The sequence below is a fragment of the Fukomys damarensis genome, unplaced genomic scaffold, assembly GCF_012274545.1.
Source record: "Fukomys damarensis isolate Sample0158 unplaced genomic scaffold, DMR_v1.0_HiC HiC_scaffold_27, whole genome shotgun sequence".
NCBI lineage: Eukaryota > Metazoa > Chordata > Mammalia > Rodentia > Bathyergidae > Fukomys > Fukomys damarensis.
In genome coordinates, this window is record NW_022900939.1 from 21,389,399 (window position 1) to 21,402,009 (window position 12,611).

At 49.5% G+C, this 12,611-nt stretch overlaps 1 pseudogene; it reads right to left on the minus strand.

The window, feature by feature from the left end:
* Positions 1–8,853: 8,853 nt before the first annotated feature.
* Positions 8,854–11,100, minus strand: LOC104870484 (annotated as a pseudogene).
* Positions 11,101–12,611: the final 1,511 nt, after the last annotated feature.

Below are 12,611 nucleotides of genomic sequence, written 5' to 3' on the forward strand. Positions count from 1 at the left end.
AAAAAAAAAAAAAAAAAAAAAAAAAAAAACTTAGGGGAAGGGAATTCTGATAGGTGCTACAACAGGGATCAAACTTTAAGTTATGCTGCCAAGTCAGGGAAAGACTTGTATGAGTCCACTTACATGATGTCCCAGGAGTAGTCAAAATCCCTGAGACAGATAGGATGGGGGCTGCTGGTGGGTAGGGTAGAGAAGAATGGGGAGTTCTTTAATGCAGGCTGAGTTTCAGTTTCATAAGCTAAAAAGAGTCATGGAGCTGGGCATGGACCCAATAAGGATCTAAGGCAAGAATTGAAGTCTACAGGGAAAGTGAAGACAGAGACTCTAACGAAGAGAAGGGAGATACCAAGCAGCACTGTCTCCCAGGGCCTGGACTCTACAAAGAGGGAACGGCAGGCCGAACCTGTAGATGCGGGGTGACTACTGACGACCCCAGAGGCCTCCACAGAGAAACGCACCAGTGGAATGGAGCAGAGGATGAACTGAGCCGCAGTGCCTGGAGAGCTATCCCGGCTCAGACCTCACCCAGAGGAGGGTGACTGGAGAATGGCCATTTTGGAGAGGGAACAACTGAGCTCAGCACTCAGAACAGCTACAGACAGACTCCATCTGGTGGTTTCCATTACCTCAGTGTCAGGAAGCAGAGTTCAAGTCAGCAGTAGACACGTAGACTGTTGTAGGCTCAAAGAATCTGGTTCCAGCCTCATAGCCAGAAACCAGCCTGAATTTCAGAAGAGCTAAAGGAGGATGCTGGCTGGGATTATCCACTACCCCACTGTGATGCTGCAGCTAGCTTACTAGGATTAATAAATTTGGCTCTGGACTCTGTTTGCCCACATTGCCTAACAGTGACAGCAGAGACACACCTTGAATTGGATGTTTGGGGGGTTTATTTTTTTCTTTTTCCTTTTCTTTTTTCTTACTTTTCCCCCCTTTCTAGTTCTTGATTTGTTTTGTTTAGTTTTTTCTTATATGTTTGAACACAGTATCTAGTTTTTTGTTCCTCTCCAAGATGCAAAGACAATTCTGGGCAACAAAGAAAGCAGGGTATATCACAATCCCTGACTTCAAATTATACTATAAAGCTAAGATAAAAACAGCATGGTACTGGCAAAAGAACAGACCTGAGGATCAATGGAACAGATTATAGGATGCAGAAACAACTCCAGACATACTTAGCCTCCCTATCTTTGACAAAGGAGTCAAACATCTTCACTGAAAGAGAGACAGCCTCTTTAATAAATGGTGCTGGAAAAACTGGCTTTCCACATGCTGAAGATTGAAACTAGATCCATATCCTTCACCACACACTAACCTAAAATCAAAATGGATAAAAAAATCTAAATATTAAAACAGAAACACTAAATCTACTGGGAGAGAGAATAGGTAGAAAGTTTGAGGACATAGGAGTAGGCAAAGACTTCACAAACAAAACCCAGGCCACGTGGGAGATACTACAAAGAGTTAGCAACAACTGGGACCTCATCTTATTAAAAAGCTTTTGCACAAGAGAAACCACAGAGTGAAAAGACAACCCAAAGAGGGGGAAAAATGTTTTTACCAGCTATTCAGACAAAGGACTGTTATCTAGAATCAAGAACTCAAAAAAATCAGACCCTCCCAATTCAAAGACCCAATGCAAAAATGGGCATCTGACATAAAAAGGCACATCACAGATGAAGAATTAGAAAAGCAAATAAATATATGAAGAAATGTTCAACATCACGGGATATTTCTGAAATGCATATTAAAACAATGCTGAGATTCCACTTCACTCCAGAAAAAGTGGCTGCTATCAAGAATCAACCAATAACAAATGCTGGGGGGCGCAGGTGTGGGGAAAAAGAAACCACTGTTGGTGGGAGACTGGTGCAACCACTGTTAGAAATCAGTGTGGAAGGGCCAGGGATTTAACTGAGTGGTTTCACTGCCTGCCTTGCAAGCACAAGGACCCAAGTTTGACCCCTGGTACCAAAAAAAAAAAAAAGAAAGAAAGAAAGAAAGAAAGAAAGAAAGAAAGAAAGAAAGAAAGAAAGAAAGAAAGAAAGAAAAGAAAAAAGAAAGAAATCAGGGTAGAGATTTCTCAAAAAACTAAAACTAGCCTCACAAGTGCAAGGTTTGATCCCCAGTACCAAAAAACAAACAAACAAAAAACCAAAAAAAAAACAAACAAAAAACCCCCAAACCAACAAAAACACTAAAACTAGGGATTCCATTTGACCCAGCTATACCTCTTCTTGGTATCTTCCCAGAAGGATTAAAAGCATCATACCACAGTGATATATGCACACCCATGTTTATAGTAGCAGTGTGTAATAGCTAAATCTTGGAAACAGCCTGAATGCCCATCGACTAATGAGAGGATAAAGAAGATGTGCAGTTTTGTATACAGTGGTGTAGTACTCTACCATTAAGAAGGATGAGTTTCAGATTACAGCTATGTCCCACTATGTTGGGCTTGGGTTCATTAGTTTTATGTGTCAACTTGATTGGGCCAAGGAACTCCCAGGTATCTGAGGAAACATTGTTTGCAGGGCTATCTATGTAGGTCCTTGCAGAGAGACACACATTTAAATTGGTGAAATGACAAACTCCATGGTTGGGATGTGGTTTGAGTGTGTCCCCCAGGGCTTTGTGAGTTGGGAACTTAGTTCTGGGTGCAGTGGTAGTGGGAGATAGTTTGGAACCTTTAAGATATGGGCCCTCATGGGAAATAACTAGCTCATCAGAGGTATTACCTTTGGGAGAAATTGATGTAGCTCTGGTGAGATCCTGGTTAGTTCTTAGGTGAGTATTATTATAAAAGAGCAATCTGGCCCTGGCCCCTCTCCTCTCTCTGGCTTCCTGTGTTTACACATGAAAACAAACTAATACAGTGGGTGTTGTCCAATCCATTCAGGGCCTGAGTAGACAAAAAGGCAGAGGAAGGTTAAACTCCCCCCTCTCTGCCTGGCTGCGTTAGCTGGGACTTTGGTCTTTTCTTGCCTCCAGATGGGGACTTACACCATCGGCACTGCTGGTCCTCAGGCTTTCAGACCCACCCTGGGATTGACACCATGACTCTCTGGCTCTGACCCTCAAGCTATACCAGCTTTCCTGGTGGTGCATATCTGCTGCTGGTTCTGTTTCTGTGAAAAACTCTAGTAAGCAGAAGAATTGCATATCGAGGACCTATGTCTAAGAAAATAGGTTTTCAATCTGTTTGATGTGATTAAAACAATTGGTTTTCATTCTTAAATAATGTGTTGATTTTTCAAATATGAAAATAGGGCTTGAAAAACTTTACTTGGAGAGGATATTGTAATATAATATTTCTTTGTTTCATGTTAGACACAAGTGCTGAAAGGATGACTTGGCTGAAAATTTCAAATGTCAACTTTTGCCCAAGGTCAATTCAGTACGTTTTCCCCTCTTGCAGTTAGGTGAGAGATGGATGTGCTAAAAGAAGCAGATGGTGCTCAGTTCCTTATTTGTATAAAATATATGGCAAGGACAGATACTGATTTCTTAAGGTGTTGAAACAGCACCAAAGCAAATGGTGGTGATGAGATCTTCAAAACTAGGTTTTTACAAAAATCGTTTTCATGTACTGAACATGGATTGTGTGCTAGTCACTGTGATAAGTATTGTGGATGCTCAAGATCACAGGACCAAAGTTGAGAAGAGCTCAACACCTGCGCTCCTCACTACAGTACTTTCCTACCTTCCTGACATAAGTGAGCTGCAGTAGAGAAACTAATTACTGGAATGGATAAATAGTTACTGGAATGTGTGCCGTTGCTCCTCTGTGCACACCGGGCTCACGGTCAAGAAACGGGATCATAAAAGGAGAGACCCCTGTTTAAAGGAGTCGGGAGTGGTGGCACACGCCTATAATCCCAGCACTCGGGAGGCTGAGGCAGGAGGATTGTTGTGAGTTCAAGACCAGCCTGGGCTTAATTACTGGAATGGATAAATAGTTACTGGAATGTGTGCCGTTGCTCCTCTGTGCACACCGGGCTCACGGTCAAGAAACGGGATCATAAAAGGAGAGACCCCTGTTTAAAGGAGTCGGGAGTGGTGGCACACGCCTATAATCCCAGCACTCGGGAGGCTGAGGCAGGAGGATTGTTGTGAGTTCAAGACCAGCCTGGGCTACATAGTGAGTTCCAGGTCAGTGTCAAAAAATATATATATAAATAAATAAATAAAATGAAGGGCATGACTTTGTCCTAAGCACTGATGAAGACCTTCCCTGGGCATCCAGAGAAGGCTGCATACCTCAGACTCTGGCGAACAGCTCTCAAAAGTTCGGTGCCTGCTTTATTTTGTGAGTCTTACAAATCACGTGCCTGTCGCATACTTAGGTCAACAATATCAGCTTAGTTCTGACCCTACACTGATGCTCCTTGTCCTGTTAAACCCATAAGTTGAAAATACTGTAGGTTGCAATTGAGCAGCTTGAAACAATAAAGATTTATCATCTCCACCCCTTAATCAGAAATTGGAGAGTGACCGGGGCTGGATAGTCCATTTCCAAGATGGATCATGCATATGGATGGTGAGGTTGTTCTGGCTTTGGCAGGAAGCCTCAGGTCCTTGTCACCTTGACCTCTCCACAGGGCTGCCCGAATGTCCTCATGGCGTGGCAGCTGCCTTCCAAGACAGAGCAAGGTGGAGCCCCACATGACTTTTATGACCTACTCAAGGTCATGCAACATCATTTCCACACACCTCAAAGTCAGAGTGAGTTGCTAAGTCTGCCCCTGTCTCAAAGGTAGGAACTTAGATTTCACATGGTAGGGAGGGAGAATTTGTGGAAATACCTCAGACCTACCATAGTCTCTTTCAACTGAGGGTACAGGAACCCCAAAAGAGCTTGCTTAGCCAGGGATTTAGCTCAGTGATTCTGCCACCTGCCTTGCAAGCGGAAGGTTCCAAGTTCTATCCCCAGTACCAAAAAAAAAAAAAAAAAAGAGCTTGCATGACCAAACCAAGGGAAAGATACAGTAGAGATAGCCTCTCGGGGACTCGTACCAGAGACCTAAACTCTAACTCTAACTCTCTGTCTCTGTCTCTGTCTCTGTCTCTCTGTCTCTGTCTCTCTCTCTCTCTCTGTCTCTCTCTCTCTCTCTCCTCTCTCTCTCTCTCTCACACACACACACACACACACACACACATTCTTCTCTGAATCCACATTCTCACAGCCTCTTGACCAAAGTAGAAACTCAGGTCTCAGAGGAAGCACTTGGCCTCTGGCCAGGTGTGTTTGTGATGGGTCAGTGATGGACTCTCATTGGTCCGGCTCTGTCATGTCCTTGGACCAATCACAGTGGCCAGAGCTGAGACCCTTTGAGTGGCTGGCCTTAAGCCACATGTCAATCCCTCTGTCAGGAAAGCAGGCCTGGCACAAGGGGGGATGCCGGGGGTGCTGGGGAATGTGGGGATGGAGGAAGAGATGCACAAAGATGTTGCCACGTCAGAGTGGGCAGTCATCCCGGTTGCGTGTGCAACTGTTTCCTTGGCTAAAATTTTGAACTGAAGGTCGCAATTGCCCTATTTTTGAAAAGCAAGAAAAAAACCAACTGCTTCAAACTCTCAAGAGCACCCTTGTTGGTAGATTTCTGTGAAGATTTAAATATATGCCCCCTGAACTTTGGAGAGGCTACCACCTTCTTTCTTGTTGACACATTTTAAAGCCAGAACACAGCCACAGACACTACAGATGGCTGATCCAAAAGTCTTCGTGTTGTCACCCAGATGCTCCTCTGAAGGACAAGTCTCATGACAATAAGTTCCAGGGGGAGCTGGGCTATGTGTCTGGCTTGTGCTGGAAAATTCCATCTGGAAATGCAAAAGCTCCCCCCGCCACCTCTGTCCAAAGTCTTCCAACAGGAAGAAAGGTTTTGAGCTCAATAGTGGATTCCTTGCCAAAAACAGCTCCTGGAGAAACACTGGGCTATTCTAGAGGCACAACATCCTGTGGGTACAGTGAGGGGAAGCTTCAGGCTGCAGGGCTCATCCAGCTTCACCCCACACACTTGCAGTGCTGATTCAGGCCACCCCAGCCCAAGGAGCAAACAGCCAGGTGGGCTAGAGGTGACTTACACTTTTCCTTCAAAAATCCCTATGGCTCTAACTTGCTCTCAGTAGGGATGCTTAATATTTAACTAATGTTAGCGTCTTAAATAACCACGTGCAAGAGTTTTGCCTAGGGCTGGTCAGGACAGAATGTAAGCTTGGCCTCCGCCTGCCAGGTGCCCATTCCAGCTCTGGCCTCTTTTCTCATCTGTCAAACAGTAGCTGGTGACCGCCCTGGCTGTTGTCAGAGGGAGCAGGACCACAGAAGGTAGTCTATTGTCCACAGGGACAACCTGGGTGGGGCAGCCCAAAAGTCCGCCATGACCCAGCCTCTCCCTCGGGGTTTCTGGTCCCCATGTAATTAACAAGAATAACCAGATATCAGCCTTCTGTCATTCTGTATCAAAACACGAAGAATATAAACACTGGACATGGTAGTGCATGCTTGTGATCCCAGCACTCCAGGAGTTTGAGGCAGAACGATAGAAAGTTCAAGCCCAGCCCAGGCACCGTGGCCACTTAATGAGACTCTGTCACAAAATAAAACATTTAAAAGGGCCAGGGAAGTAGCTCAGTACAAAGAGTCTATGTTCAATCCCTAGTACCCCTCAACACACACACATATATGAAATATAAAAGAAAAAATAATAGTTTGAGCTCCCACCCATGGCAGAGCAGATAGAATTCCAGGCTCTTGAGCTACAAAGCCTTGGATTAAACCCTCGCTGGACCTCTCCCTGGCTGTGTGGCTGTGCAGGCTACTTTGCCTTTCTGTGCTTCGGTTTTTGCATCTCTAAAAGAGAGATTATAATAGCACCTGCCAGGCAGAGTCCTGGCGAGGACTAAGTGAGTTGATGTATGTAAATGCTGGGTATTGCCTGAAGGTCAGCCCTTCCCTCCTAGATGCCACACATCTTGGTGTCACTCACACCTCTACAGCTAGAAGGGCTCTCAGTCCCTCCTCCTGGCCCCTAGGCCAAGGAGTCTGTGTATCCACTCTCAATCAAAACACCCAGCCTGGTCACCCTATAAAATGTGGAAGAAATCGGTTGTAGAAAGATTTAAAAATAGCAGCTTTTCTTCTGCTGCCTCCCTGGGACCTGCAAGATGCCCAGGCATCACCAGATGCCCTGTGGGCTGCTAGGGTCACTGTCTTACCTGCCTGCACATTGGACCACTGTGGCCCAGGTTTCCAGCCCTCCCCAGAGTGAGCAGCCAGCTAGCACTGCCTTCCCGACACTCACCAGGACATCCAAGCATGCTCCGAGCCCTGGCACAAGCTTAGAGACTTAGCATGCCCTCCTGGGGGTTCAGGAGAGCATAGAAGTGCAGGGGCTACCAAGCTATGGGGCTGCAGGCCTGAGCCCATCCCAGCAGGGTTGGGGACCCAGAACAGCAGACGTTTGGGCGGTGGGAGTCCCAGGGTCCCACACAGGTGATGGGGAGCCTTCATCCCCTGGGGACAGTAAGGCAAAAAAACGAGGGGAGGAGGAAGGGTGTGGTTCCAGGAGACCAGCCAGCAAGCAAGGCTCAAGGGGAGCTGTAGGGGGCTGAGGTGCCCAAGGGTCCCAACCACTGCAGGAGGACAAGGGAGGGGCTACGTGGATGGGCAGAGTGCAGTGCCTTGGGCATCACAGGGACAGAGGCTGGGAGAGTAAAGAAGAGCACACAGACAGGGTGGTCTGGGATGCTCTAGGGGAGGGTAGTTCCCATCAGCGAGGGCAGGCAGGACCAAAGAGTGGTCTTTGTCCTTAGTGCAGCAAGTCCACACTGGTGAAGTGGCCATTCTGCAACTGCCTGACTCCAGGCTGCCCCTGGAGCTTCCCTGGTCCTGCAGGAGCTTCCCAGCTGGCTCGGGACTCAGGCAGGAGGTGGCCAGCTTGGTTCAGCACAGAGAGGATGCACCCAGGTGGGGCCAGTGTGAGGGCCCTCAAAGTGAGGGTGAGGATGACTCAAAAAGACAGAGGCTAAATAAATAAATCAGACAGAGGCTCCTCCAACCTGAGGGAGCCCCTCCTCTCTCTGGATGCCCAAGCAACAAGAGGCCACCCAGAGCTCCAAGCTGTTCTCAGCCTCTCACATCTAGGCTGGGAGTGTCCAGGTGTCAATGACCATGGTAACACGTGAGAACAAGCAACGTGAGCGTGCAGGGAAACCCCAAGTGCAAGTGTGCACTGAGGCCTCCTGAGGGTAGAAGACCAGGAAGGCCATGTGCCCAGGACTGGATATGCCACACAGAAAAGCAACTGTCCCATATTTTGACAGCTGTCCTTTTCTTGGCTGGAGGTCACTCCCTGGCTTGCTATACTCCCAATCTCACTGTGAGCTCCCCCCTCACACACACACACACACACACACACACACACACACACACACACACACACACACACACACACACATATAACACAGAAGGCCATGTGCCCAGGACTGGATATGCCACACAGAAAAGCAACTGTCCCATATTTTGACAGCTGTCCTTTTCTTGGCTGGAGGTCACTCCCTGGCTTGCTATACTCCCAATCTCACTGTGAGCTCCCCCCTCACACACACACACACACACACACACACACACACACACACACACACACACATACACAGGAAGACTTATAGCACAGTCTTCAGCTCCCCTTTGTCTCCTGGAAGCTCCAGGGCCTAATCCTATTGTGGGCACCCAGACATCCAGCCCTGGGAGAAGGCAAAGGGCTTCTGTGCCCACCCCAGTCCCTCAATGACCATAGCCAGCTTTCCTCTGACTGTTTTTATTGGTTCCCTCTCCTGGGGGTCCATGCAGGCTCATATCTTGACAAAAGAAGAGATGGGCTGGTTCACAAGGTCCAGGAAGGCCAGGAAGGCCTTGAGCTTGGGCTGGGCACTGAGGTGCACCACATAGGCCAAGAGCAGGGGAAAAGCAACCAGGCAGCTGGGAGCCAGGACCTGGTGGTTCAGCATCAAGTCCAGAAGGTGGTAGTTTGCGAAGGAGATCTGCAGGGCAGGGGGTCAAGCCTGAGCCAGGTCAGAGGTAGGCTTCGGAGCTGAACACTGGCTATTCCATGTCTGCCTTTAATCTGAGCCTGATCGCTCTTCTGAGCAATGAACACAATGCGCTGGGAGGGCCCAGACCCAACACTTACCTGGTTATCCACAGTGAAGCCCTGTCCTCCCTGGTTCTGGGCCAGCAAAGATTCAAAAGGCTTCAGATGCCCGGAAGCTCCTGTACATATTGGGCCTTGCCTTTCTCCTGCTAATGGTAGGCACGTGTGGCCAGACTGATCAAGGTGACCTCCCAGCCCCTGATGCCCATGTCCCTGAGCAGCAGCTCACAGTCTGTGCTCATGTAGTTATGGAGGAGGTGGCTACAGCGCCTGATGACGTCCTCCACCCCGTGTCCACCAGAGCAGCCTCCTGCCGGTCTTTGCCGTAAAGTCCCGGGACAGCAGAGAGGCAGAGGGCAGGTCGCATCTTCTGTCTCCCTTCAAAGTTCTGGGACCTCAGCCATGGGCCAGCAGAACCCCTCTCTGGTCCCTTACTTTGGAGGGGCTGCTCTGCTGTATCCAGCTCAATGAGTGAGGAGCCTCTAGCCCCACCAGGGTGTACCCAGCTGACACCTTGGCCTGATCTCTAGACCATGCCTGTCCCCCAAGTCTGACCCCTAAGGGAGGTCACCATTCTGCGAATAGGTCTTGTAGGGACCTAGACAGATTTGGACATGAAGGCTGGTGTCCACGTATATCACAGGGCAGCATGGGGCAGGGAGAGGAGGAGGCAGGTCCTGGCCAGAGGCCTCCATCCCCTCCCTGGGGCCTATTGAAATTGGGAAGAACCTATGCTAGTGCTGCTCCTTTGGCTCTCGCAGGATCCTGGGCTTTCCTGGATACCCTTTCTCTAACCTGGCCAAAAGGAACAGTTCTCTCCCTAAGCTAGGTTCCCACTATCCTTGAAGAAAGGCACAGTCCTTCTTGTTATGAGTGTGGGTTTTTTTCTAATTCAGATGTGGCCAGAGAGAGAAGAAATAGGCAGGGAGCCCCACTTGGAAGACTCTGCACATACCGGGGCTGGTGGCCTCTTCTGAGCTGTTGTCTAGGAAATGTTGTAGCAAATCTGCCAGAGCTGCACAGCCCTATGGGTGTGGAGCCCTACACCATCTCGTGACCGTGCTGGAACCTGGACCCTGCGCCTTCCTCTGTGGGACCCAGCCTGTCCCCCAGCCCGGTAAGACTTTGTAGGCTACAGGTACAGTGGCCCAGGCTCCAAAACTCCTGCCCGGCACCTGTCAGGGATTTTTCTGGACTGGGCCACTAGAAGCCTCAAAACTCACCAAAGGAGTGGCCCAGGTGGTGCAGGATGGCATTGGACTGGTACAGGGTGAGGTCTCCATCCTGGAACTTGGGGAGCTGCTCAAATAACTAAGGAGCGGCACAGATCCTTGAGGGGTCCTGAACCTGGCTGCCCCCACCCTACTCACAGCCCCCTAAGGCACCACCCATCCCCCAGACAGGGTACAGTCACCACACAGGAGGCCTTCAGTGGACCTCGCCTTCAGGTGTCCAAGGTCACCACCTCCTCCTTCCAGCTCTAGCCCTGGTCAGCCAGCAGCGTGCGCATGGCCTCACGGCACCCTGGGTGGGAGGGACATGACAGGGGTGTGGGGACAGAGCAGAGACCCAGCCTCACCTGGGGAATGGAATATGGAGCCAGGACAGAAACCCTAGCTTGTGTGCTTCCTGAGGAAGGGACGGAAGTGGAGAAAAGGTGGAGAATATGGTCCCAACTGGGCCTTGGAGAACCGGGTAATGGGGCGAGCGAAGCAAGCTCACAGTGCCCCGGGGAAAGGAACAGTGACAGATGGAGCACAGCTGCCCACAATCCCTGAAGGCTGCAGGCTACTGAAAGTAACTATAGTCCCACCCCTGCCACCCAGGCCCATCCCCTCCATCCTAGCCGGGCCTGGAGATTGTCACAAAGGTGTCCTGCCGGTGTTCTTTGTCCTTCTGCGGAAGCCAGGGCCATACCTCTGGAGGGGGGGTAGGTGATGGTATAGGGCGGCACTAGGAGAGAGGCAGCAGATGAGAGAGGAACTGCACTCTGGCTGCAGGGCCCAGAGGCAGATAGGCTGGGGTTCAGATCCCATGACTGACTGATAGAGAGGGTGGGACCCTGTCCGGACCCCAGCCGGTCCCTGCACCCACCATGCAGCTCCCACTCACTGGCGTCGAAGGTGCGGTGGATTTGTAGCAGGGAGTGGGGAGGCCCCTGGAGGTCGTACAGTATTTATACTGTTCTGCCCTCCCTCTCTCTCCAGGAGTTTGCCAAGTCATGAAGTTTGGGGTGGCAGGTCTGTGCCAAAGAGGCTCTAGGAGTAGTAGAGGCAGGATCAAGCAAGCCCACCTTCCCTGCTACTGACACACCCTGCCTGCAGGACAGCAGCTTTGCTTTAATTTAAGAGGAACCCACATATAGCTTCACAAGTTAACCCACAAACACAAACACACAGCTCCTCATGGTAGAGGAGGCCAAGACTGAACACCTGAATGTTGCTAAGTTCCTAGCACCGGCACATAATAGGTGCTCAATAAAGCTTGTTGGATGAATGAATGCCATTTCAATAAATATATCTATTTACACATCCTGTCTCCATGATAATAACACCAAGACCTTAGGCACCAAAGAAGACTCATTGAAGACTTTACATAAGTTCCACCCTTAAGACTAGGGTATAAAAGTCAATATATAAATTTTCCTGTATTGGAGACAAATCTAGACTCTTAGCAGCCCAGGAGAATCCATAGACAAACTTTATTTCTTTAGTTTCCTGACATATATTTGCTTTCCCAGGGTCCCCCACACCCTGGTTACCTCAAAATGGCTCTTGTTTGTCTTGAGTTCCTTTATAAATCTCTTGTTCCTTGTTGCAGGTGCAGTGTGTGTGGAATCCTAAGCCACTGCTTGAAGCTTCTTTCTGGGGAGGTCTCTCTCTCGTGATTGTTTTCCTTTTCTGTTACAGGGGTTTGTCCCCACTACGAGCTCGGGAAGGTTAAAGAAAAGCTTTCCTCCCCTGTGTAGCCTGCAGACCATTTCTTGCTTGAGTTTGAGGGTCTGCACCTTCACACACAGGCTGGATCTGGGGTACAGGTAAATAGAATGGCAGGGTCTCTCCTGCGCTTGGTCCTGTTAGCAGGACCCCGGGGACCCCAGCTCAGTTGTCCCGATGGTCCCCTAGGCGCTCCCGCAGGGTGTCTGGTCAGAGTCACGAGAAACAGGCAGCACCCCGACTTCCAGACTACCTCTACCCCAAACACAGGGACCCAGGATGCCACTGTGATCAGGAACACACACTGCAGCCAGGGCTCAATTTTGGGGAGCGCTTCCCACTCCTTCCCTGCATGTGAGCCCCCAACCCCGCTGGGGGCTTGGAGCCAGAGCTGGGCTCTCATCCCTGACTCACAGCTGGAGGAACACCCGCCCAGCGTGGAGCTGCTTACAAAGAGCTTTCGCATAAATGATCTCTTTTCATCTCCCACTTCCCAAACCCAGGAGGGAGGGAATCTTGTTCC